Source organism: Oryctolagus cuniculus, chromosome 20, assembly GCF_964237555.1.
Source record: "Oryctolagus cuniculus chromosome 20, mOryCun1.1, whole genome shotgun sequence".
In the NCBI taxonomy this organism is placed as follows: Eukaryota; Metazoa; Chordata; class Mammalia; order Lagomorpha; family Leporidae; genus Oryctolagus; species Oryctolagus cuniculus.
Window position 1 is genome coordinate 34,136,670 of NC_091451.1, and position 24,601 is coordinate 34,161,270.

A 24,601-nucleotide genomic window follows, 5' to 3' on the forward strand; every position below is an offset into this window, starting at 1 on the left:
GCGCCGGGTGCTAGTCCCAGTTGCTCCTCTTCCAGGCCAGCTCTCTGCTGTGGCCCGGGAGGGCAGTGGAGGATGGCCCAAGTGCTTGGGCCCTGCACCCCATGGGAGACCAGGAAGAAACACCTGGCTCCTGGCTTCAGATCGGCACAGTGCCGGCCGTGGCAGTCATTTGGGGAGTGAACCAATGGAAGGAAGACCTTTCTTTCTGTCTCTCTCTCTCACTGTCTATAACTCTACCTGTCAAATTAAAAAAGAAAAAAAAGTTTTATGGCCCTGCACATTAAGTATGTAATGCAGCTAGAATTTACTTTTGCATATGGGTCTCCCCCATATGGGCCCCTAACTGTCCCAACAGCATCTGTCAATAGGACCATCCTTTCTCCATTGGCTGCAGCAGCTCCTCCTCACATTTCAAGTGCCCACATAAGTGCGAGTCTGGCAGAGGCTCCATTCTGCTCCGCTGGTTGATTTGTTCATCCCTGGGGCAACACCACACTGTCTTAATCACTTTGGCTTATAAGTTTTTATAGCTGGTAGAACAGGCTCCCCTGCTTCGTTGTTTTTCTTCTAGACTGTCTTACCAATTCTCGGCCCTATGCATTTCTGTGTACATCTTACAATCAACCTGTCCAAGTCATTGTTGAGATTTTGATGGTGATTGCTGAGTCTCTGAATCAATATCAGGAGAACTAGCATATATGAGGTGTAATATCACTTATACAAAGTTAAAAATTAACAAAAATTAATCTATAGTTTTTAAGGGTTGATAAATTTTATTTTTTTTTAAGATTTTATTTATTTGAAAGATGGAGTTACAGAGAGAGATAGAAACAGAGAGAGAGGTCTTCCATATACTGCCTCACTTCCCAAATGACTGCACCAGCCAGAGCTGAGCCAATCTGAAGCCAGCAGCTAGGAGCTTCTTCCGGGTCTCCCATAGGGGTGCAGAGGCCCAAGCACTTGGGCCATCTTCCACTGCTTTCCCAGGCCACAGCAGAGAGCTGGATTGGAAGAGGAACAGCTGAGACTAGAATCCAGCACCCATACGGGATGTCAGCGCTTCAGGCCAGGGCATTAACCCGCTGCACCACAGTGCTGGCCCCGCTAAATTTTAAATATGACAAGTAACTGATTACCACAAAAGTCAGTGGAGTGATTACCTCTAGGGGAACAGTATGGGATGATGATTTGGATTTGGAAGCAATATACCCAGAGCCTTTGTTTTATTTCTTGACTTGATTGCAGTTACATGGGTATTAACATCTTACTTAATTTTACTTAATATGTATATTAACATCTTCATTTTTGTTTATTTCATAATAAAATACTTTAAATTTTGAAAAAAATTAATCTTCCACTAGGTAAGGAATTCAACAAATAGTAAGAATAATAAAACACTGTTTCTCCACAGTAAAGACAAGGACTGTAGGCAATCACCAAATCTCAGAGTGTCCATTTCACTCCTATATATTACATAACTCTATTAGTTAACACAGATCATGGAAGACATATGGTATTCATCTTTTTGGGGACTGGTTTATTTCACTAAGTATAATGGTTTCCAGTTGTATCCATTTTGTTGCAAAAGACAGGATTTCATTCTTTTTATGGCTGAGTAGTATTCCATAGTCTATATATACTACTTCCACACCTTAGCTATTGTGAATTGCACTATAATAAACATGGGGGTACAGATAACTCATATACTGATTTCATTTATGCTGGTGAATTTCCATGGGTGAGATGTTTGGGTCATATGGAAGATCTATTTTCAGATTGCTGAGGAATCTCCATACTGTCTTCCACAACAGCCATACTAGTTTACATTCCCACCAGCAGTAGATTAGGGTGCCTTTTCCCCTCATCCTCGCCAGCATTATTGTTTGTTGATTTCTGTATGAGAGCCATTCTAAAGGGCAGGGAGGGGGGTGAAACCTCATGTGGTTTTTATTTGCATTTCCCTGATGGTTAGTGATCTTGAGCATTTTTTCATGTGTCTATTGGCCATTTGAATTTCATCTTTTGAAAAATGCCTGTTCAAGTCCTTTGCCTGTTTCTTAACTGGGTTGTTTATTTTGTTGTTGCATTTCTTGAGCTCTTTATAGATCCTGGATATTAATCCTTTATCCATTGCATAGTTTGCAAATATTTTCTCCCATTCTGTCAGTTGCCTCTTCACTATGTTGAGTGCTTCTTTTGCAGTGCTGAAGTTTCTTAGCTCAATGTAATCCCATTTGTCTATTTTTGCTTTCATTGCCTGTGCTTCTGGGGTCTTTTCCAAAAAGTCTTTGCCTATGCTGATGTCTTTCAGCATTTCCCCAATGTTCTCCTCTAGTAATTTGATGGTATCAGGTCATAGATTTAGATCTTTAATCTATTTTGAGCTGATTTTTGTAGAAGGTGTAAGGTAGGTGTCTTGTTTCAAAATTCTGCACTTGGTAGTCCAGTTTTCCTGGCACCATTTGTTGAAAAGACTGTCCTTTCGAAAGTGAAGAGGCAACCGACAGAGTGGGAAAAAATATTTGCAAGCTATGCAACAGATAAAGGGTTGATAACCAGAATCTACAAAGAAATCAAGAAACTCCACAACATCAAAACAAACAACCCACTTAAGAGATGGGCCAAGGACCTCAATAGACATTTTTCAAAAGAGGAAATCCAAATGGCCAACAGACACATGAAAAAATGTTCAAGATCACTAGCAATCAGGGAAATGCTAATCAAAACCACAATGAGGTTTCACCTTACCCCGGTTAGAATGGCTCACATTCAGAAATCTACCAACAATAGATGCTGGAGAGGATGTGGGGAAAAGGGACACAAACCCACTGTTGGTGGGAATGCAAACTGGTTAAGCTGCTATGGAAGTCAATCTGGAGATTCCTCAGAAACCTGAATATAACCCTACCATTCAACCCAGCCATCCCACTCCTTGGAATTTACCCAAAGGAAATTAAATTGGCAAACAAAAAAGCGGTCTGCACCCTAATGTTTATTGCAGCTCAATTCACAATAGCTAAGACCTGGAACCAACCCAAATGCCCATCAACAGTAGACTGGATAAAGAAATTATGGGATATGTACTCTATAGAATACTATACAACAGTCAAAAACAATGAAACCCGGTCATTTGCAACAAAATGGAGGAATCTGGAAAACATTATGCTGAGTGAATTAAGCCAGTCCCAAAGGGACAAATATCATATGTTCTCCCTGATCGGCAACAACTAACTGAGCACCAAAGGGGAAATCTGTTGAAGTGAAATGGACACTACAAGAAACAGTGACTTGATCAGCTCTTGTCCCGACGGTTGATGTACAATGTAATACTTTATCCATTTTAGTATTTTTTTTGTTCTAGTACTAATGGTAGAACTCTGTAATTAGCACACAATTATTCTCAGGTGTTTAAATTTTAACTGAAAAATGATCCCTGTTAGGAATTTGGAAAACATTATGCTGAGTGAAATAAGCCAGTCCCAAAGGGACAAATATATGTTCTCCCTGATCGGTGACAACTAACTGAGCACCAAAAAGGAAACCTGTTAAAGTGAAATGAACACTATGAGAAAGAGTGACTTGATCAGCCCTTGCCCTGACTGTTGATGAGCAACTTAATATGTTATCCCTCTTAGTATTGTTTTTGTTTGTTCTACATAATACTTTTGGTTGAATACTGTAATCAATACACAGTTATTCTTAAGTGTTGAAACTTAACTGAAAAGTGATCACTGTTAAATATAAGAGTGGGAATAAGAGAGGGAAGAGATGTGCAATTCGGGACATGCTCAAGTTGACTTGCCCCAAATGGAAGAGTTAGAAACATACCAGGGGATTCCAATTCAATCCCATCAAGGTGGCATGTACCAATGCCATCTCACTAGCCCAAGTGATCAATTTCTGTTCACAATTGATCATAATGATAGGACTAAGAGTCAAAGGGATCACATAAACAATACTAGTGTCTGCAAATACTAACTGATAGAATAAAAAAGGGAGAGAACAATTCAACATGGGAAGTGAGATACACAGCAGACCCATAAAATGGCAGATGTCCTGAACAGCACTCTGGCCTCAGAATCAGCCCTTAAGGCATTCGGCTCCAGCTGAAAAGCCCAAGAGAGTATTTCAGGCATGGAAAGCCAAGACACTCTGGCAAAAAAAAAAAAAAAAAAAAAAAAAAACAAACCACCACACAAAACAAAGACCTAAATGAAAGATCTCTGTGAGTGAGATTCCAGTGGAAAGAACAGGTCATCAAAGAAGGAGGTACCTTTCTCTGAAGGGAGGAGAGAACTTCCACTTTGACTATGACCTTGTCTAAATATAATCAGAGTCGGTGAACTCAAAAAGCTTCCATAGCCTTGGCAACTCATGACAAGAGCCTAGGGTGATTCACTGTATGTTTCTATGTGGGTGCAAACTGTTGAAATCTTTACTTAATATATGCTAAACTGATCTTCTGTATATAAAGAGAATTGAAAATGAATCTTGATGTGAATGGAAGGGGGGAGGGAGAGGGAAAGGGGACGGTTGAGGGTGGGAGGGAAGTTATGGGGGGGGGAGCCATTGTAATCCATAAGCTGTACTTTGGAAATTTATATTCATTAAACAAAAGTTAAAAAAAAAAAAAGAAAAGACTGTCCTTTCTCCAGAAATTTATTTTAGGTCCTTTGTCAAAGATTAGTTGGTTGTGGATGCATGGATTGATTTCTGGGATTTCTATTCTCTTCCATTGGTTTATATGTTTATTTCCGTGCCAGTCCTAGGCTGTTTTTTGATTATAACTGCCCTGTAATATGTCTTGAAATCTGGTATTGTGATGCCTCCAGCTTTGTTTTTGTTGTTTAAGATTGCATCAAAAAAAAAAAAGAAAGAAATTGAGGTGAAAATATTTAGGGTTTAGCCAAGTATGTGTGACCTACAAGCTCATGAGAAAAAAAACCGGGACGGTGCCACGACTCACTAGGCTAATCCTCTGCCTTGCTGTGCCGGCACACTGGGTTCTAGTCCCGGTCGGGGCGCCGGATTCTGTCCTGGTTGCCCCTCTTCCAGGCCAGCTCTCTGCTGTGGCCAGGGAGTGCAGTGGAGGATGGCCCAAGTCCTTGGGCCCTGCACCCCATGGGAGACCAGGAGAAAGCACCTGGCTCCTGGCTTCAGATCAGTGCGGTCGCCGGCTACAGCGCACCAGCCACGGGCGGCCATTGGAGGGTGAACCAATGGCAAAAAAAGGAAGACCTTTCTCTCTGTCTCTCTCTCTCTCTCTCACTGTCCACTCTGCCTGTCAAAAAAAAAAAAAAAAAGTTTGCATCAGTTATTTGGGATCTCTTGTGTTTCTGTATGAATTTTATCATCTTTTTTATAGAAGAATATCATTGGTAGTTTTATTGGGATCACATTGAATCTGTAAATTGCTTTTGGTAGTATAGACATTTTGATGATATTAATTCTTCCAATCATGAACCTGGAAAATTTTTCCTCTTGTGTGTCTTTAAAGAAATTCTGATTGGTTACATTCACTTGTGGCCCAACAAGTCCAGTGTCAGCAGTTGATATGCATTCACAATGGTCTAGGACCCACACTCTGCATAACTACTCTTGCAAAAAAAATTACCGGATACATGCTTTATATTTTCACATAATAGAAAGTAGCTTTCTATTAAATAATAGATATAGTATATAATAAATATAGTACAAGCTACCATTCATTTTTCTGCAGATGAAATATCCTCAGGAAGAGAAAGGGAGAGAGAGAGAGGCAGTTGGAAATACATGTACATTATATTGTAAAATTCATGTAAGCCTCACTTGGTAAATAAAACCAGGCCATACTTTCACACAGTGACTATATGTACCATGTGCATTGATTAAGCTGGGAAAAATGTTGATTTCAGTGAATTCCCATGGATTTTCTACGCTCTTGGCTATGACAAGCCCTAGATGGTGACCTGTCTCATGATAAGATTAGCCTCTTTATTAAAGAGAATGGCCATGGGGGAGAACACTTGGGCTAAGAGGACAGCCCGCTCCCAGGAATAATAGTGGACCTATTGGAGCTGGCACTGTGGCATAGTGGGTAAAGCCACCACCTGCAGTGTCAGCATCCCATATGGGCCTCAAATCACATCCTGGCTGCTCCGCTTCCAATCCAGCTCCCTGCTAATGTGCCTGGGAAAGCAACAGAGGATGGCCCAAATGCTTGGGCCACTACAATCATGTGGGAGACCCAGAGAAAGCTTCTGGCTCCTAGCTTTGGACCAGCCCAGCTGACCTTTGTGGCTGTCTGGGGAGTGAACCAGCAGATGGAAGATCTCTGTCTCTTCCTCTCTCTCTCTCTCTAACGCTGCCTTTCAAATAAACAAATCTTTAAAAGAAAAAAAAGTGAATAAGAATGAACCTATTATATTTTCTGCATTCACCCCATGCTCTCCTTTCTAACTTGCCCTTTTTTTCAAACAAATGTGCTATCACACAAAAACAAAGGGCATGACAAGATCCCACAAAGCTCATATTATAAAGCCAGATGAGAGCAGGAAATGACGAATGTTTCTTGCACTCTGACTTGATTTGGTTTAAAGAGATCATTTCCAAGAAAATCTTGGGATCAGAATTTGTGGTGTTAGAGATGTGTTTACTGCTAGAAGTGTGAGGGATGGCCCAGGTGTCAGTGTCTTTCAGAAGCTGTTTAGGAGTTTCTGGAAAATCAGAAACTTTTTTTTGGAAACTTTTTTTCAAACCAGGTTTGGCCACTAATTCCTTGAGATCATGGTTATCAATCAATGTTTATGCACAACTTGGTAATGTGTTTTATTACTGAAAAGCAAGTTCCCAGGGCAGTGGATACAGCTGGTAACAATACCAAGGACTTAGCACCTATTGTCCTCATACATTTATGTCAGTTGCCCATTCCCTTCAGGTTTTTGCGATTTCACTGAGTTATAAAACAAGGATTTGGAGGGGAGGGCAAATATACATTTAATGGAAGCAGATAAAAATTTCATATAGGTTTAGTACCAGATGCCCTACTTCAACCAGTCAAGGAGGTCATCAGAACAATTTACTTCCTCGTTCTGAAACTCTTCTTTTTTTAATAAATGGTAGTGTTGACAATTTGGGTATTTGATTTAAGACCATGAATAATTTTCTAAGAACGAAGTATCAGTGAAATCACTAACACTAAATCTGCCATCTCCCATGGAGCAGCTTGATAGTATGGGTTCTAAAATAACTCCAAAGTTAGAGATTTGATCTTTGACAGAACACTAGAAGGCTGCCTTTTAAAAATGTATTTATTTATTTTCATTTCATCCTGATATGGGATAAACGGCAACTTAACTGCTGCTACAAACACCCACTCTATGCTGCCTTTTAAAAATATCATTTTTTTCATAGCAGTAAAGAGTTAGAAGCAACTTTTGTTGCAATTTAACTGTTTTATTTTTAAGTATACAAAACAGACTCAGAGAGGTGTCATTTTCAAGTTCACAAAACTAGCTAAGACCATCTAGATCAAGGATTTCAATCTTGTCATTGTTCATTCTATTATGTTTCCATAGGATCTCCAAACCTTTAGCATTTTTAGAACAGTTATTCTGGATAACCACAAGGGCAGAAAAAACAATGGTGGAACAGCAACCTCTATAAAATTTGAATGTGAATTTGGTTCATTTCATCAGTTGTCAAATTGCTTCAATTACAAACTATAAAAACACCCAAGTGTAAGAGTAATAACACTTTTGTTTTAAGTTAAATCCAAATAGACATTCTGCATGGATTGACTATTCCAAATGGTCAATAAAGGTAATTTCTGGGAAAATCCACTTCCATATTCTAGTTTGAACACTACAAAAAGCCTACTCATGATTGGCTAGGATTATATGTAACTGTTGCTAATGGAAAATTCAAATATCTAGTTCTCTTTCTTGTGAAAGTCTGAAGACAGTAGATCCCCTAAATTGATAAGAAGTTCCCTGGGACTCGGGCTCCTTCTAGCTTGTTGCTGTGCTGAGTACTGACTTCATTCTTATAGCCACCTCACGGTCTGTGATGGATGCTCCAGGCCCTACTATTACATCCTCATTCCAGGCAAAAGAAAGAAAGGAAAAAGGAGAAGCACATTTCTTCCTTTAAGGACATATTCCTAATATTGCACACACTTCTATTTTATAAACACCAACCAGAATTTTGTCATGTGTGCATCCTAGCTACAAAAGAAGATAATAGAGTTTTGTTTTCATATTGACCAACTAAAATTGTGAATGCTGTCATTATGCAGTATAAGGGAAAACAGATATTAAGAGAAAATAGCAGTTTCTGCTAAAATTTGTGAGAGAATCTGTTTTATATATAAATGAAAGCCAACATTCTTCGTTGTGTAGAAGAGCAAGTTTCTTGTCTGTTTGTTTTTTGGTAATTTTTGTTTATTTGAAAGGCAGAGAGATAGAGACAGAGATTTTTCATCTGCTGATCCACTCCCCCAGTGCCCCCAACAGCTGGTACTGAGCCAGACTGAAGCCAGGAGCCCAGAACTTAACCCCAGTCTCCCATGTGGGTGTCAGGGATCCAAGTACTTGAGCCCTCACCTACTGCCTTCCAGGGTGCACATCAACAGGAAGCAGGAATGGAGAGCGGAGCTGGGACTAGAATTCAGGCATTCTGAAACAGGGTGTGGGCATCCCACATGGCATCTTAACCACTGTGCCAAGCACCTGTCCCAAGATGTTTTTAATGACTACTCTGGGAGTTAATGGTGATGTTCATTTTTTAACAGAATGGAGTTAAATGGTTAGTGAGAGTCCCGCCCCCCCACTCCCCACCCGGGCTCCCTGGATTTTGATCAAGACTCAAAAGCAGAACAAAAAGTACTATTTTTGGGTACTATTTTTTGAGATGTATTCAATGACACTTATTAAAATAATGGAGCAGAGATTTAATTAGGTAGTAGATAAAAGGATCACTGCAAGGGGTTTTGTAATGGGGAAGATATATTGACTTCAATTGGTAAGTGAGAATTTATAGCCAAGAAACAGGCTGAGAATCAGTGAATAGAAAATGACTAAGAAGAAACATCAGGAGTGAGGGAGATTCTGGCTGAACCAACTTAACAGGGGAGACAGGAAGAAAGAGAGATTAATCTTCCATCTGTTGGTTTATTTCCCGAATGGCCACAATAGCCAGATGTGTGCCAAGCTAAAGCCAGGAGCCAAGAACTCCATCCTGGTCTCCCATGTAGATGTCAGGGATACAAGTACTTGGGCCATCTTCTGCTGCCTTCCCAGGCACGTTAGCAGGAAGCTGAATTGAACACAGAGCAGCCAGGACTCAAATTAGCACTCCAATACAGGATGCCAGTGTTGCAAGCAATGGATTAATTCACTGTGCCAGAATGCAGAACCCTTCACAGAATTCCTGCCAAAAACAAGCCAGGTGAACAGACATCACTTGATGGGTGGTGGAGGATGAGGGTCCTGATCAGATATTGAGGGTGGGTATCCTTGTTAATCTCACTTAGCAGAGTTCTTTGCGAAAACTAGATTTTACAAGACAGTGCACAAACAGATCTAAAAGAAGTTCAAGAGCTTAACTAACACTTGTGCAAGCAAAAAATCCTTGACAGCACCCCCACTGTTATCTCTAAGAAACACTTATCTTAGAGATAGTCATTGAACAGCATTATGTCAACAAAATGGGTTCTACACCACTGCATCTGTTTCTGAGGGCTGCTGTAACAAACTATCACAAACTGGGGGGTTCAAAAACCACAAAAGGTTATTCTCTCACAATGCAGGAAGCAAACTGTGAAATCAGTATTTATGGGCCCAAATCAAGGTGTCCACAGGATCATACTCCCCCTGGAGGTTCCAGGGAATAATCTATACTTTAGGTTTTCCAGGTTTTGGAAGCTGCTTGCATCCCTTGGCGAGTGATCACATCACTTCAATGTCTGCTTTCATCTTCACTTCACACCACCTATTCTTTGTGTTGGTGTCAAATCTTTCTCGGCCTCTCTTCTGTAAGGACATTGGTGATGATTGTATTTAGGGTTCACCCAGATAATCTAGGATACACGAAAGAGCTTTAACTTAATCACATCTACCAAAACCCTTGCCCTACAGGTTCCAAGGATTAAGACCTGGTATCTTTGGGGGCCTATTATTCATCCTACTATACCTACCAGAAAGAAATGTAAGGATGATTACAGAAAAAGGAAAAAGTCACTTTTGGTGGGAACATTTCTCCCTAGAAGAGGTCATTCATGGTCTCTCCTCTGTGATCAGGAGGGAAGAGCTGCTTCCCTTTTTGGAAACCAAAGGAGGCAACTTCCAAGAGAATCAATCATTGGTGGGCTTAGGGCAGAGGACTATGGAAGGGGAATTCTGATTTTATTCCCTGGTTCGATGCCTGTGTTAGTCAGTGGGTCTGCTCACCTGCCTCTATGATCCAGGCCTAAAGGAATGAATTAGGGTAGAAGCACAATGCAGGGCTGATCAGACAGAGAGGGGCTACCATTTCCATGCACCCTTGGCATAGTTCCAGTTCCCAGGTTGTACACAAAAGGATTCCATACACACCTCTGAGCCCCTGAAATCGGAGTCTAAAGTCCAACTGGGGACTGCTCTAGCAGGAATCAAAGAGGCAAGTGCATTGAAGCAGACAGAGGGTGTTCATTTGAAATCCAGTCTTGCAAATTTATCAACATCTAGGGATGCTTCCTGGGACTGATCTGCCAGTAAAGGGGCATTTTGGAGCTACCATTTGTCCACATTTTTGCACCCATAAAGACCAGGGCCGACCTCCCACGAAGAGATGCTTAAAGACATCAGGTCAGTTATGGAGATTGCTCTTATTTCTCCTTCCTCTCCACCTCAGCATAGGGGAGCAGGTGCTTGGAGGTAAGTGGAGGGATGGGGGGTCTATCAAAGCAAGCCATGCCATGTCCAAGACTAGCCACTGGAGCCCAAGGGCTGGCTAGGTGAAAGGCAGAGAAAAGAAAGAAAAGAGAAAGCTCCCATCTATTAGTTCACTTCTCAAAAGCCCTCAACAGCCAAAACTGAGCTAGACTAAAACCAGGAGTCAGGAAACCAACCCAGGTCTCCCATGAGGGTGGCAGAAACCCCATCACTTGAGCCATCCCACTGCCTCCAAGTACGCAGGAGCAGGAAACTGGAATTGAGACCCAGAGCCAGGAATTCCACTCAGCCATTCCAATGAACACAGGCATCTTAAATCACTGTCTTAACCACTAGGCAAAACCCTCACCCACAAAGGTTAAAAGTTTTAAATTTACAAGTCTGAGTCATAAAAACTGAAGGTGAATTTTAATTGCCAAAAATGACCAAAAGCTGGAGAATCTGACTAAAGTGTTGCTAAAAGTCCTTGGCACCCACTTGGGGAGGGGACTTCATTAGAGCAGAGCCAAAAGCAGTGATTGGGAAAAATAAGCGTTCTGTGTTTTTAGCCCCAAATGAATTGAGACTCTTCCCTCAATAAACCAATTTTCTTCTTTAATCAAAATCACATTGCAGAATTAGCCTAAGTAAATCTATATGGATCCTTGTCTATTTCCTTTTTCCCTATGGAAGTAGGGAAACCATTATATTAAACAAGTGATTCCCACACACTGATCTTTTAAACACAATCTACATGACTTTAGCCATAGTTACACCACTCATACTATTATTTAATAGCTTTCTTTTGGATTTATTCACTTTTCAAATTAGCTGCATTTTTAAAAGACACTATGATGCAATTGTAGTTGGAAAAGCAATAGTAATTGCTATAAATAAGCACAACAGAGACACAATATTCTCAATTCTTATTTAGCTTAAGGCTGACCTGGAATTTTTGTTAAAAGGGAGACTAGCTAGGGCCAAAGATGTGAAGATATGCTGTTGTCCAGTGGAGATTTCTTCATGTAATTAGGATTGAAATAACTTTCTCACCGGGTAATTCAAAGTTATTTGACACTGTCACTGTCAAACCCTCAAATGGGAAGCAAGGTAGTTCTGGGATATATTGATGGTACCAGTTCATACCCGCCTTCAACATCTTGCTGAGCTCCTTTTCCAACTATTTGGGAATTTATATTGAAAAACAATGTGTTAAAACTCGTCTCAGAATCTAAAAGCATATGGTAGGCATATGACCCAGCAGTTAAGCCATTAGTGGGGATGGCTGCACGCCTGGATTCAAGTCCCAGCTCTGCTCTTGACTCCAGTTTTCTGTTAATGAAGATCTTGGGAGGTAGCAGGTAATGGCTCAAGTGATTGTTTCACTGTCACTCACATGCGAGACCTGTGGAGTGAATCAATGGATCAGAACAATGGGGGTGCCCTTTCCCTTTCTCTCTCTCCCTCTCTCTCTTCCTGACTCTAGAATAAATTAAAAATTAAAATGTGGGGCTGGTGCTGTGGTGTAGCGGGTAAAGCCACAGCATGTAGTGCCAGCATCCCATATGGGTGCCAGTTTGAGTCCCAGCTGCTCCACTTCCTATCCAGCTCTCTGCTATGGCCAGAGAAAGCAGTAGAAGATGGTCCAAGTCCTTGTGCCCCTGCACCCATGTGGGAGACCTGGAAGAAGCTCCTGGCTCCTAGCTTCAGATTGGCTCAGCTTCGGTCTTTGTAGCCATTTTGGAAGTGAACTAGCAGATGGAAGACCTCTCTCTCTCTCTCTCTCTCTCTCTCCCTCTACCTCTCTGTAACTCTGATTTTCAAATAAATAAATATTAAAAAAATTAAAGTGAGCCGGCACCGCAGCTCACTAGGCTAATCCTCTGCCTGCAGCGCCGGCACACTGGGTTCTAGTCCCAGTCGGGGCGCTGGATTCTGTCCCAGTTGCCCCTCTTCCAGGCCAGCTCTCTGCTGTGGCCCAGGAAGGCAGTGGAGGATGGCCCAAGTGCTTGGGCCCTGCACCCCATGGGAGACCAGGAAAAGCACCTGGCTCCTGGCTTCGGATCAGCGCGATGCGCATGCCGGCCACGGCGGCCACTGGGGGGTGAACCAACGGTAAAGGAAGACCTTTCTCTCTGTCTCTCTCTCTCTCACTGTCCACTCTGCCTGTCAAAAAAAAATTTTTTTTTAAATAGAAAAAAAAATTAAAGTGAAGTGCTTTAAAAATTAAAAAGAAATCTTAGAGCATGAAATACTACCAATGCTCTATCAATAGGGCTCTTTTGCTGCAAGTAATAGCAATGAATTTATAAGCCCAGAGCATAGCTCAGTTTAACCAAAGTTGTATTCAGGAGATAAAATAATGTCTTCAGGATTCTCTCTCTCTCTCTCTCTCTCTCTCTCTCTTTTTTCCCCCTCCACCCTTTTTCTCCCCACCTCTCTCTGTTAGGTATACGCTTTCCACAGGAAATAAGATAGCATGCTCAGAACTCATGTCTCTTAGCTTAGCAGACACAGCAGAAAAATCATTACCAACAGCTCCAGCAGCTATGTTCCAAAGAGGATGCTGGCCCCCATCAGCATCTCCTACTCACCTTGATGCAAGCCTGTCGCCAGCCAGCTGGGAATATTCTGCCAGGCCAGCACCGTTACCCCTCTCCCTGTAATAATGAAGGGATAAGAGAAAAGAGGGGGCTGAGAAACAGGAAGATGGAGACCACATCACTAAAACAGGACAAAGGGTGAGCTTCCGACAGGAAGAAAAGAGAAAGGCTACTGTGCAGACACAAACTGGTATTCACACAAACGTTTTCTGTGCTAAGCATGTTCAGTTTGAAAAAGAACCTAAAGTTCACTTAATAATAATATTTTAAAATACAAAATGTGTGGTTGATGGCCCCTGCAGCCAGGGCAGCAGACACTGTGGATACTCAGCCCGCATCTCCCCAGCCCTGACCATCTCCTCACATGCCAATCCCACTCCCCAGTGTCTACAGCGTTCTCTGAACACGGAAGTCTGTTCTTCCTGCCTACGAAGCAGGTGAGAAGGCCAGGAAATTATCCACCTAAGGTCCGTAGCGGCCATCAGACAAGGTATACAGGGAAAAACACCCCAGCTCTCCAACCCGTGGGTGGGGGTTTCCCAGAGTTCCCTGGTGGGATCGAGCTCCTGTTGCCCACAGTGGTAGCTTGCATGACAGCACCTCTCTTCTGGTTTTTCCCCTTCTCTATCTCACTTCTGGCCTCATCCACTGTTGCTTATTGTAATTGCCTTCTAAATGGACTACATGCCCTTGAGTCATTGTCTCAGGTTCTGCTCCTGGAGAAACCCAAACCATGGCAGCCAAGCACTGTAGCAAACGATTTACTGGTGTTACTTCTTGTCATTGTCACAACAAGCATGTGATGTGGACACTGTTATTATGTTGTTTTACAGATGAAGAAATGAGGCCCTCAGGGAAGGACACAGGGCTGGGAAGCAGCAGAGTCAGGATTCGATGTGATGATTCCAGCACACATGTCAAGCTTCTCTGTGCTACTTTACACTCTCTCCCTACAGAATCGAGCTCCCAGTGGTTCTGTCCAAAGTAGGTAAGAACAGGAGCTTCTTCCAGGTCTCCCACAAAAGTGCAGGGGCCCAAGTACTTGGGCCTTCCTCTGCTGCTTTCCCAGGCACATTAGCAGGGAGCTGGATAGGAAGTGGAGCAGCCGCACTTGAACCGGCACCCATATAGGATGACCACATCACAGCAAAGTAGGTAAGAGGCTCACTGAAGGGGTTGTGAATTAACTAATGAAAGTACTATTGGAACCGGCACTGTGGCGCAGCGGGTGAGGCTGTCACCTGCAGTGCCAGTATCCCATATGGGCGCTGATTCAAGTCCCAGCCGCTCCATTTCTGATCCAGCTCTCTGTTATGACCTGGGAAAGCAGTAGAAGATAGCCCAAGTCCTTGGGACCCTACACCCACATGGGAGACCTGGAAGAAACTCCTGGCTCCTGGCTTCGGATAGGCACAGCTCCAGCCCTTGTGGCCATTTGGGGAGTGAACCAGTGGATGGAAGACCTCCTCTGCCTCTGCTTCTGCCCCTCTGTAACTCTGCCTTTCAAATAAATAAGTAAATCTAAGGAAGGAAGGGAGAGAGAGAGAGAGAAAGAGAGAGAGAGAGAAACTACTGTGTACTGTAGCATCATGTGCCTTGCACATGACTATTGATTATTATATGAGGCACCCTTTAGTGTACAGGACATAATTAGTGTTTTTCCTGCCATCGTTGCATCAGAGAAGCTACCACTGCTGAAGAATAGTTCCCCAGTGTGCACTGTTCCTAAACTCAATGGGAACAGCTATCTTTCTGGATTATAATAAAGTAATCATCTCCAGAATAGGAGAAAAGCTGACTTTATTGAGTTCTGCTTCATGTTGGAATAGTACATGTTGGTCTTTTAGAAAAGAGGTATGACTTTTAAAATATACAAATTCTCATTTATCCAGAACTGCTTAAGTACAGACTGGCCTAAGACAAAAGAATCTCATTTACCTTTTCCATTTTATTTGTTCATGATTGCATATTAAAATCATTTGTCCATTATTCTGTTTTATTGTTAAATTAGAAAACATTTTTTTTGAGAGGCAAAGAAACAGAGAAAGAGATATTATCCTTCCAGTGGTTCATTCACCAAATGCCTGTAGTGGCTGGGCCTGGGCCAGGGCCAGTACCAGGAGTTGGGAACTCAATCTGGTCTACCATATGCATGGCAGGAACCCAATTACTTGAGCCCTCACTGCTGCCTCCTAGAATTTGCATTGGTAGGAAGGTGGAATCAGGGGCCAGAGCCAGAGACCAAACTCAAGCACTTGAATGTGAGACAACAGTGTGTTAACCAGCAATGCTAAATGCCTACTCTCTTTCCATTATTTCACATAGCACTGCATAAGAGAGTGAGACTGCATAGTGAAAAGTCACTGAAATCATTGTTTTGTGGCTTATTTCCTGATGGAGTAAATGAGCACTAAATCAGGAACCAGAAAGCCAAGTTGTATGGACTAATTATTTGTCTTCTCTGGGCTCCAGTAGGCTTTTCTGAAAGATAAGGGCTTCAGCATAGTGATCACTGGCATACTCCTAGTCACTAAGTTTCCTGACAGCCTAGTGTAAAGTATACGTTAAGGAGACACAGAGCATCACTTATTCTACTTGACTATCTTACACAAACACTCTGCATTTAAAAATGACACAGAGGAAATTCTTTCTTGGTCCAGTGGCCAAAGCTATTATTCAGGCTGTGTCCTCTCTGTGGGAAATGCCTGTATTTACTTCTTGACCTTAACGTTGTTCTTTTTTTTTTTTTTTTTAAGGCTTGATTGTTTTGGGGTTTTTCTTTTTAGATTTCTTTTTTTATTTGAAAGCCAGAGTTACACAGATAGGTAGAGACACAGAGAGAGAGAAAGTCTTCCATCCACTGGTTCACTTCCCAAATGGCCACAACAGCTGGAGCTGAGCCAATCCAAAGCCAGGAGCCAGGAGCTTCTTCTGGGTCTCCCATGTAGGTGCAAGGACCCAAGCACTTGGACCATCTTCCACTGCCTTCCCAGGCACACTATCAGGGAGCTAGATTAGAAGTGGAGCAACCAGGACCTGAACCCACACGCATATGGGAACAGCCGGGATTTGAACCTGTGCCCATATGGGATGCCGGCGCTGCAGGCAGGGGCTTTAACCTGCTGCGCTACAGCACCAGCCGCTTTCATATTGTTCTTTAAAGTTGCCTGCCTATATGTATAAACTTCAATGGACACTTAAAGTTACATAACAAGAAGCGGTTTTCATAACACAAAGGCAGTTTAGATTATGCTTAAAGGCATGAAATATAATAAACACTGAGTAATTGTTTTCAGACAAGGAAGTATAAGGATTCAAAAAAGGTAAGAGAAATCTTATAGTGGACTCAAGTCAGGGATTAAATATGCCCTAGAGGGTCAAGAACCAACTGCATTTTCTAAGCTCACTTGCTCAAATATTCTAAGGAAATAATTAATGCCATCTGCATTAATTCTACATTTCCAGTAGTGCTCTTGAAACACTAAACATTAGTTCAAACCAAATGCTATTGTCTATATTTGACCACTTTTGATTTCTAAAGTAGCAATTTTGTGTCATTGAGTCTAATAATTGAAAATATTTGAGTATATTACAGGCAGACATCCAAAAAAGACAGAACTAAAATATGACTGGAATGGAGACTGAAGTCCCTTGTAAAAAACTCAGTAGGGTATCAATAAAGGATGATTTTCATTAGTAGCTTATAGAAATCAGGGTTTTGTTTTGTTTTGTTTTGTTTTTAAATCAATGAGTGTGTGGCCATTTGTGGCTCATAGATATAAGAGCTTCATTTCAGGAATTTATTAATTTTTAAACTCTATGCTCTTTATTTTCTTTGTTTATTTGGGAGGCAGAGAGAGAGAGAGAGAGAGGAAGAGAAAAGCTCTCTCACCCACTGTTTCATTCCACCCAAATGCCAGTAAAAGTCTGGGCCATTGATGCTAGGCAGGAACTCAATTCACTCCTACATGAGTGTCAGGGACTCAACTACTTGAGCCATTTCTGCTGCCTTCCAGGGTCTGCATTAGCAGAAAACTGGATTCAGGAGTCAAAGCCAAGTATCAAACACCAGCACTTCCATATGGATGCTTGTGTCTCAAATGGTATTTTATCTACTACCATATGACCACTACTGAACTCTGTTATGTAAGTGGAAAAAAATATCAGGATAGATGAATAGCTTGGTTATGCCATTTTTTCCTTGTTTTTAATGGTAAAGTCATTTGTAAAAGAGGACACATTGAGTGGAGATTATTGAACCTTTAGGCCAAGAATATCCCCAAATGTATTGTGGAGGGCTGATTGGCAGTGGAGGGTAGATAAAATGCTTGCCTTAAGCTGTAGGGACAGGTTTCCTAGTAACCACAGAAAGATTAAGTTCTGTTCCTAGATTCTTGTTCTGTTAATTGGATGAAAAGATCTGAGGAACGAACAGCTGGGGAGACAGAGAGATGGAAGACGGCGGTAATTATTAGTGGGCCTAGTATCTGCAGTGCCAGGTGCCTTAGCCAAAGGGTCACAATAAGAGCACAAGAAACTGGCCAAGCTACCTAAAAAGTCATAATTTTGTGCTCTTTTCAATTGTAGGGAAAATTAAAATAAAGTGTGTAATTAAGCATATTAAAAATGCAGCGGGGGAAGGCATTTGACCAAACAGTTATGATGCCTGCATTTCATATCAGAATACCTGGGTTTTAGTCCCAGTTCCTCTTTCAGCTCCAGCTTTGTGCTAATATGCACTTTTAGAGGTGGTAAGTGATGGTTCAAGTAGCTGGGTCCCTGCCACCCACATTGGAGACCCCGATTGATTTCCAGGCTCTGGGCTTCAGCCTGGCCCTGCTACTGCCATTGTGGGCATTTGGGGAATGAACCATTCAATGGGAGATCTCTGTCTATTTCTCCTCCCCTCCTCCCAATATTAAAAAAAAAGTGCAGTAAAACTCTGTGTGGTTTTGTAGTTCTGAGAATGACAATATTCTAGGGACAGGGTTAATTTGTGTTCAAATATCAGAGTTCTATTCCTTAAGAGAACTCAAAGTGGTCATTTGGGGTCAGTATAATCTAATTATCACTCTCTCTTTTTTTCTACCTGTATTCCCTTTAGGCACATATTGCTTTATAGGGAACTATGGCCATTTCTGCTCTCTCTTGCCTTTAACAATCAAATTAAGAAAAATCAAGTTATAGGTTGACAATGACGAAGATTGTTTTTAATCCATTAAGGACATTTAAACAGTAGAGTAATTTTTTCCTATGCTCAGGAAAGAACTCAATATATACACTATCAACTATAATTGGAGAGGCTCTACTTTCAAGTCACTTTGTGAAATGTTTGTCATTTGACCTTAAAATTCTTGAATAAGATTTGCAGACTAGTATTGCCTGGGCATTGCTGCTCTCCTCCCAAGGATGGAGCTTCAAACCCTGAAGCCCCCTCTAGTGACAAAGAGCAAATTGATCCATTTGTTGGTAACATGCTAAGAACAGCAAGTTGTACAGTTCCATTTTCTCGATTAGCTATTAAGGGAACCAATGTCTACAGTAATTTGATTGGAAAATGACTGATAATAGTCAACAACTCGAATTCTCAGGCATTCTTCAATAACCAAAATCTAAGGGATTTTGTTTGGAAACTGAGGTCAATACAAAGTATGCATTCAGCATTTAACCCTATTTATTTTATTCTGCCCTGAAATGTAGACCTTAAAAAGTTCCTTAAATTTCTTTCACCTTTGTCCTTCAGATACCTTAAGGATTAAAATATATTCTGAATAACCTGTTGAATATAAAAGGATTATTTGGACTTTTGCTTCTTGTTGCTATTACTGCATTTATTGGATGATTTTCATTGATGTTGCTAAACATGTCCAGAGAAACATGAATTCCAGTAATCCTCTGTATTATGAAATTACAGGTCATATATAAATATATAGATCAAGTGTATAATAATAAGACATTTTAAGATAATAAAATATATTATGTGAATTAGACTATATGTTATAGCATGTACTATACACATTTTATTTTATTTATAGCTCCATTTCCAAAGGGCTTAGAGATCATTTAATAAGTCTAATTAAATCATTAAAATAGAGTAGGAGAATAAAAGCCACATTCACAGTGATGGGACTTAAAGAGATAGGTAGAGAAATAGGCTATGAATAGTTATCATAACTGAAGACAAAGCTTAGTTTTAAGCTTCCTGTCAGCTAAGACAATAAGGGAAATCTAATAATGGGCTTACACAGGCCAATTCATTAGGGGAGACAAAATTTTCCTTCTAAACCATACATATACAGATTTATAAATATTAATAATAAAATCATAGCACTAGAATAATTTCTGAATGTGAAATTCATGTTTCTGTATCCAACAAAGGTCTTCAGAATGCTTACTATCCAAGGTCATTGCAGCTGGTGGTAATCCCCCCCAAAGGAAGGATGTTTTGGGGAGCTCACTCTATCATAAGCTCAGGCTAGCTGAGTGCATCTGCCTGGGATCATAGATTATCTCCTGGGAACAGCAACCCAAAAGGACTTTCTCTTGTTTACACACACAGAGCAAAAACAAAGGACAACCTAAATGCACTTATGACAGCACATTCAATGTGAAAATTGTAGAGAAATAGGCCCTATTGTTCACACATTCTTGAAAGAATTGAAACGAAACACTGAAAAGACAAAGCATTCCATTAAAAATGGTTTTAGGTGAAGTGGGATACCTTGCAATGTTGCCTTGGGAATCTTCTCCCATTCTGCTATCCTCTCTGAATCATGGTTTCTTACTTCACAACAAGATCTACTTTTCATCCTAAAATCTGCTTTTATTAGACAACTTGGCGAATGGACGATTCTCTCTCTCTCTCTCTCTCTCTCTCTGTGGGGAGCAACTCGGACTAGACTAAGTTACTGGAATTAAGACTTATTCTATGCATCTGCTCTCCCACAATATGGCGCTGAGAAGGGAGTAACAGCTTCTACACAGCTGCCTCCAGTTCGACCAATAACCTGCAGGAGCTGATCCTGCTCCTGATTGGAGGAGAGCAGCGTACTCGGCATGTGGGTAGCAGAGTTGGGATTGGTGGAAGAGGACTATAAAGGAGGAGAGAGACAACATGCACCAGGAACATCTAAAGGGAACACCTGAGGAACATCTGAGCAGTCCCCGAGAGAGCCGGCCGGCAGTGTGCAGCTCCCCCACGGAAGTGGGGAAAGTGGCAGGGGGGCCCGCCCCTCCATGGAGGTGGAGGGACGGCAGCCAACCCGGGAAGAACCAGCAGCAAACCCGGGAAGGGCCGAGCAGACAAAAGAACAGCACAGGGTCCTGTGTCGTTCCTCCGCGAAGAGGGGGAGCGACATCTCTCTCTCTCTCTCTCTCTCTCTCTCTCTCTCTCTCTCTCTCTCACCTTTGCTTGCATCAAGTCATTGTTTTGTCTTTCTCAAGGGTATTTTAGCCTTTAGCACTAATTCAATTTACCAAATGCTTAATACCTAAGGCCTATTACATGTGAGATATTTTCCAGCTGCTAATAGTGGAATTAAAATGTTCATGATCTTAGAAAGGGATTTCAAGCAATAATGAGCAGGTAGGAAATAGTGTCTGTTTCCTGGGTAACATCTGACTGACTGACTGTATATTCTTCTAAGTGACCTTTGCTGTCGGGGCCACAGAGCCATTTTCACACTCCTCAAATTTTGAATTTAATAGCCCCCCGCCCTAGGTGTTAGGGAACCAGGTATTCAGATGTTACCTCTTCTTTGTTTATTGCCCTTTCTTGGTTATAGTGTTCCAAACTTGCTCCCTTAAGCCTGAATTCCCTCATGGTCAGCTCTTCTGATAGGAGTCTTAGAAGATAGTAAGCTAAAACAAAGATCACACAGACTGAAAGTGAATGGTTAGAAAAAGTTATACCAGGCAAATGGAAACCCAAGGCAAGTAGGCACAACTATCCTTGATATCAGATAAAACAGACTTTAAATCATAATCTGTAAAGAGATTGAGAAGGACATTATATTTTGATAAAAGGTTCAATTCAGCAAGAAGACATAATCATAAATATATATGCACTCTACACAAGAACATGCAGATATATAGACAGAAAACACTATTAGACCCAAAAGGATAGACTCCAATACAATAACAGTGGGTGACTTCAACACCCCACTCTAATCAATGGACAGATCATTCAGACAAAAAAATCAATAAATATACATTGGCGTTTAAACAAACTATTGAGCAAATGGACCTAACAGACATTTGCAGAACTTTTCACCCAACGGCCACAGAATACACTCTCTTCTCATCAGCACTTGGGATATTTTCTAGGAGAGACCACATATGAGGCTGTGGGGAGCAACTCGGACTAGACTAAGTTACTGGAATTAAGACTTATTCTATGCATCTGCTTTCCCACAATATGGCGCTGAGAAGGGAGTAACAGCTTCTACACAGCTGCCTCCAGTTCAACCAATAAACAGCAGGACCTGCTCCTGATTGGAGGAGAGCAGCGTACTCGGCGTGTGGGTAGCAGAGTTGGGATTGGTGGAAGAGGACTATAAAGGAGGAGAGAGACAACATGCACCAGGAACATCTATCCGAATAACACCTGAGCAGCCCCCGAGAGAGCCGGCCGGCGGTGTGCCGCTCCCCCGCGGAAGTGGGGAAAGTGGCAGGGGGAACCGCCCTTCCACGGAGGTGGAAGGGACGGTAGCCAACCCGGGAAGAACCAGCAGCAAACCCAGGGAGGGCAGAGCAGACAAAAGAACAGCGCAGGGTTCTGTGTCGTTCCTCCACGAAGAGGGGGAGCGACATGAGGCCAAAAATCAAGTCTCAGCAAATTTAAAAATATTGAAATCAGGCCAGTGCCATGGCTCACTTGGCTGATCCTCCGCCTGTGGCGCCAGCACCCCAGTTCTAGTCCCGGTTGGGGCGCCGGATTCTGTCCCAGTTGCTCCTCTTCTAGTCCAACTCTCTGCTGTGGCCCGGGAAAGCAGTAAAGGATGGCCCAAGTCCCTGGGCCCTGCACCCGAATGGGAGACCAGGAGGAAGCACCTGGCTCCTGGCTTTGGATCGGTGCAGCACGCCAGCTGTAGCGGCCATTTGGGGGATGAACCAATGGAAAAGGAAGACCTTTCTCTGTGTCTCTTTCTCTCTCACTGTCTAAATCTGCCTGTCAAAAAAAAATATATATTGAAATCATACCATGTATCTTCTCAGACCATAAAGGAATAAAACTAGAAATCAACAACAAAGAAGAACAATAGAACACTCATAAATACTTGGAAATTAAACAATATGCTGTTGAATGATCAACGGGTCACTGAAAAAATTAAAAAAAGTCAAAACTTTTTGAGATAAATGAAAATGAAAACCCAACATAACAGAGCCAGTGCTATAGCATAGCAGGTAAAGCAGCCACCTGTAGTGTTGACATCCCAAATGGGTGTCAGTTCAAGTCCTGGCTTGCTCCACTTCCAATCCAGCTCCTTGCTAATGCACCTGGGAAGCTGTGAAGGATGGCCCAAAGTACTTGGGTCTTTGGATCCATGTGGGAGAACCAAAAGAAGCTCCTGGCTCTTGGCTTCAGCCTGACCCAGCCCTGGCTGTTGCAGCCATCTGGGAAGTGAACCAGCGGATGGAAGATCCCTCTCTCCCCCTCTCTGTAATTATGCCTGTCAAGTAAATAAAAATTAAATTAAAACACACACACACACACACACACACACACATCATACCAAATCTATGCAATACATCGAAAGCTGTATTAAAAGGGAAGTTAATACCATTAAACGCTTACATTTAAAAAAAAAGAAATGTTGGGGCCAGCATTGTGGAATAATGGGTTAAGCTGCTGCCTGCAGTGCTGGCATCTCATATGGGTACCAGTTCAAGTCCCAGCTGCTCCATTTCCTATCCAAATCTCTGCTAATGCACCTGGGAAAGCAGTAGAAGCTGGCCCAAGTGCTTGGGCCCCTGTACCCACGTGGGAGACCTGGAGGAAACTCTGGCTCCTGGTTTCAGCCTGGCCCAGTCCCAGCTGTTGCAGCCATTTGAGTGAACCTGTGGATGGATGATCTCTCTCTCTCTCCCTCTCCCTCTCCCCTTCACCCTCCCCCTCCCTCTCCCTCTCTCTCTCTCTCTGTAACTCTGCCTCTCAAATAAATAAATCTTTGTAAAAAATGAAAATTTCATATGATTTTTTAAAAACCTAGTAAACTATAGTATGTTTAAAAAATATGTAGATGCTTTTTAACCTCCAGTATTTTCACTAATCTTAGAGTTCACAGACTATTTTGAAATCTGATTATTTGATACCATTGGTTGAACTATTTAATTAACACAACAATTATTCTTAAGTGTTTAAATTTAACTGAAAAGTGATCCCTGTTAAATACAAGAGTGGGAATAAGAGAGGGAGGAGATGTACAGTTCGACACATGCTCAATCGGACTTACCTCTAATGGTAGAGTTAGAAACGTGCCTGGGGATTCCAATTCAATCCCATGAAGATGGCATGTACCAATGCCATCTCACTAGTCCAAGTGATCAGTTTGAGTTCATAATTGATCATAATGATAGGATTAAGTGTCAAAGGGATCACACAAACAAGACTAGTGTCTGCAAATACTAACTGATAGAATAAAAAAGGGAGAGAACAATCCAACATGGGAAGCGGGATACACAGTAGACTCATATAATGGCAGATGTCCTAAACAGCACTCTGGCCTCAGAATCAGCCCTTAAGGCATTCGGATCTGGCTAAAAAGCCCATGAGAGTATTTCAGGCATGGAAAGCCAAGACACTGTGGTTAAAAAAAAAAAAAATGATCTAAATGAAAGATCTCTGTGAGTGAGATTCCAGTGGAAAGAACAGGCCATCAAAGAAGGAGGTACCTTTCTCTGAAGGGAGGAGAGAACTTCCACTTGGTGACTATGACCTCGTTTAAATAAGGTCAGAGTTGGTGAAATCAAGAGGCTTCCATAGCCTTGGCAGCTCATGACAAGAGCCTAGGGTGATTACTGACATCATAAACAAGAGTGTCAATTTGTTAAGTCAGCAACAGGAGTCACTGTGCACTTACTCCTCATGTAGGATCTCTGTCCTTAATG

General features: G+C 41.9%; 1 long non-coding RNA gene across 1 annotated transcript; it reads right to left on the reverse strand.

Moving 5' to 3' along the window:
- Positions 1–12,162: 12,162 nt before the first annotated feature.
- On the reverse strand, positions 12,163–24,067 carry LOC127484595 (uncharacterized). Its single transcript, XR_007911646.2, has 3 exons — positions 23,947–24,067; positions 13,484–13,549; positions 12,163–12,294 (listed from the first exon to the last, which is right to left on the reverse strand). It is a non-coding gene; the product is annotated as an uncharacterized lncRNA (long non-coding RNA).
- Between the last annotated feature and the right edge of the window lie 534 nt (positions 24,068–24,601).